The sequence below is a fragment of the Eumetopias jubatus genome, unplaced genomic scaffold (genome assembly GCF_037043125.1).
Source record: "Eumetopias jubatus isolate StellerSeaLion01/CBP00866 unplaced genomic scaffold, mEumJub1_p1.0 scaffold_2, whole genome shotgun sequence".
Lineage (NCBI taxonomy): Eukaryota > Metazoa > Chordata > Mammalia > Carnivora > Otariidae > Eumetopias > Eumetopias jubatus.
In genome coordinates this window covers 162104262-162107890 of record NW_028274808.1, presented here as the reverse complement: position 1 = coordinate 162107890, position 3629 = coordinate 162104262, and positions in this window count along the sequence as shown.

The following is a 3629-nucleotide window of genomic DNA, read 5'->3' as shown; positions in this document are numbered from 1 at the left end:
TTTTAATGTGAATGTTGTGTGAATGTATTCACCTTGAGGAACTGTATGAATGATGATATTATACCAGATCACATATAGTTTGTGAAATCGTTTTAATTTACAGGGTAAGGATACTCTCTTACGAAACTACAAAGAGATTGTCTACTCTAGGATCAGCATATATAAAAATAAGTGCATGTTGAATTGGGGTGGGTGGGGGGGAGCAAGCATAATTTTAAGTGTTAAGCTTTACATCCAAAAATTATTAAAAAGCCTTTCTCCAGTGTTTGCTGTATTCACTTATTAATGTTTGTGGTAAATGAAACATAAAGGAACATGCATCTTTATTGATTTCATGGTTTTATTGTTTGTAATCTTTAAGTATAATTATATGTAAGTGGTGTTTGTAGGGATAGGAAATGAAGTCATCTGTTTCTGAATATTTAATAGTATAATGAATGACGTGTGTAAATAAACGTAGTAAATAGCTCAACACCTTTAAGCAGTGGTCTATTTGAAATATTTGCAGATTCCGGGCGCCTGGGTGGCTCAGTTGGTTAAGCGACTGCCTTCAGCTCAGGTCATGATCCTGGAGTCCCGGGATCGAGTCCCACATTGGGCTCCCTGCTCGGCGGGGAGTCTGCTTCTCCCTCTGACCCTCTTCCCTCTCGTGCTCTCTATCTCTCATTCTCTCTCAAATAAATAAATAAAATATTTAAAAAAAAAATATTTGCAGATTCCACAGGAATAAAAATTTGGTAAACTTTGTTCATTACCCAATGTTTGTTTCTGGTTCAGGTGAATGGAAAATGAAACTGGTCTCATCTAAATTCTACTTACTCATAATTGCAGTTCTACCAGAAACATAGTGTTTCAGTTAGCTATTGTAAATCCCCAAACTCGGCTTAAAACTGGTCATTTATTATCTCCATTTTCTCTGTGGGTCCTGATGAAGGAACGATTCAGCTGAGTTATTTGGCTGTGTGTCTCTTAGGTCATTCAGATGCTGGGTGCTTCTGATGTCAGGGAAACAGAGCACCTGAGGTTTGGCCAGGGCATCTCTCCCTTCATTTGGTTTCAGGACCTTGCCAACGCCTCTGGGTGGGTTTGAGGGCTCCTCACAGCATGGCGTGCTCAGGACAGACTTTTGTGTGTGACCACTTACGGGCTGTAACAGGAATGGTCCAGCAAGCGTGTCAGAAGCTTCATTGCCTTTTATTTCTGACCTGGCCTCAGCCCTAGAGCATTTCTTCACAAGCTTGCCTTATCAAAGGGCAGGAACATAAGACTCCCACTTAAGTCACATTTTTAAAAGAGCAGTGGGATGGAAGGAGTTCATTTGGCCACGGCAATTCACATCCCTCATGCAAAACAAACTACTTTCCCAGGACCTCCAATTCGTATCCATTCTAACAGCTCAGAGTCCAGGAGCTCATCTCATCAGGTCCAGTTGTGGGAGAGGCACTTGGGTGAGAGTCTTTGAAATACCATTTCTCAGTCTTAAGACCTGTGAACTGAAGAGAAGCTACCTGACCTATTATTCATCCCAAATACCTGTTAGGCATCCTCACCACTCCCGTTCAAAAAGGGAACGAGAAGCATATGCCAGTCACTTGTCCATAGCAATTCTGAAGTCCCGCCCGCCTCATGCTGCCAGTTCTTTGTGAGGGCTTGGGCATATCCCCGAGGGGTCCACCGTGGCTCTAGAGTCCTGCCTTTCCCATAAAGGTAGCTCATGTTTGCAGCAGAGTGATTCTCTCAGCCTGCTTTCTTGCCCACAGAAATTAGAGCTCCCGAGACCTCTTTTTATACAGTCCCTTTTGAAACTGATAAAATTTTTTAAACCTGTGGAATTCTGAAGTATCCATTTATAATGCATTCCATTGCACAAAAGCCATCCCTAAGTGTTGGAGACCGTCTTTTTTTTTTTTTTTTGAGTAGGCTCCACACCCAGTGGGTGGGTGTGGAGCCCGATGTGGAGTTTGAACTCACAACCCTGAGATAAAGACCTGAGCTGGAAACCAAGAGTCAGAGCTTAACTTACTGAGCCACCCAATCGCCCCTGAGAGACTGTCTCTTTTCTACACTGCGCTTCCTGTGAGGCTGATGAACGACAGCCCTGAGATTCTAGAAACCTTGCACAGGGTCTACAAGGTTATGCCTGTAAGACCTGTAGAGGGCCCTTGTGTGTCTGAAATGTCCTATGAAGGAAGCACTCGCTTCATTTGCTTCAGGCAAGCTGTGAGGCAGAAATGAAGGTGTGCCAGTTCCAAACCTGAGCCTAACGGTCCCTGTGTGTTTCCACTTGTGTCTGTCGTGACCATCAGAACAGGCCCGACACTAGATGCAGAGCCACTGGCCTCAGGAACAGAAAATCTTAAGCCCCACTTTGGATTTGATCTTTGCCTGGAAGCCATTTCTCAGTATGAGAAACTTCTGGATTTTTTTTTTTTTAAGATTTTAGATCTTTATTTTTTTTTAAGATTTTATTTATTTATGTGACAGAGGCAGTGAGAGAGGGAACACAAGCAGGGGGAAGAGGGAGAAGCAGGCTTCCTGCCAAGCAGGGAGCCCGATGTGGGGCTCGATCCCAGGACCCTGGGATCATGACCTGAGCTGAAGGCAGACACTTAACGACTGAGCCACCCAGGTGCCCCAAGAAAAACTTATCCTGGCTTAAGAAACTCTTATGGGCCTTTATATTTTCTACAAATCACATTTGGAAATGGAATAAGTTGTTCTATTACGTCTCTTCTGTCATTTTAGGCAGCTAGAAAAATCCAGCTGTCATCCTCAACACTGCCCAGAAGTCTTAGCTAGATCATTACGTTTGTTGGTACATCTTCTATTTTCTGTGTTGCCACAGGTTAAGAGTTTTGTTAAACTCGTATACAACTCATAATCAAAATCTCTTTCAGCTTCCAATAATGTTTCCCTCTCTCTTCTGTGACCCTTCCTTGACAGCCTTCTTGGAACCTCTTTAGGTTTCTGTTAACACCCTCATCCAGGCTTTTGAGGTTTATACTGATCATCTCCCCAAAGTCCTGCCAGCATCCATCTGCCACTCGTCTGCCAGACCAATGCTATGTGTTTTAGGTCTGTGTTAATGGCAGCACCCCACCTACAGCTACCCAGTTTCTGTATGAGAATTTGATAGAAAAGCAGATTGCCCTGAGTGATAGAGAGTAAGGGGTTTCTTACAGGGATTAGATCCTAGGTAACTGTGGAGCTGTGTGCAGGCTATTGGCTCTGCATCTAGTGTCGGGCCTGTTCTGATAGTCATGATAGAGATGCAAGTGGAAACACACAAGGCTCCTTAGGCTTAAGTCTGGAACTGGATGGCCTTCATTTCTGCCTCACAGCTTGCCTAAAGCAAGTCATGTGGACAAATCCAAGGTCGAGAGATGGGTAGTTTGCCTCGCTCACAGTGGGAGGGAAATGCAAAATTATGTGTCAAGAGGCATGGATATAGGGAGAGGTAAGAATTAGGCCAGGAATACAATCTACAAGGGCAGCAAAGGTAACCACAGCTGCCCCGCATTCCAGTGGCCTTTAGTTTGTAACTACCTCACCCAGACATGACATCACATTGTAGCAGAGCTATTGATTTACAGATCCTTTCTCCTCTCCTTTGAGGGCAGGGGCTATCT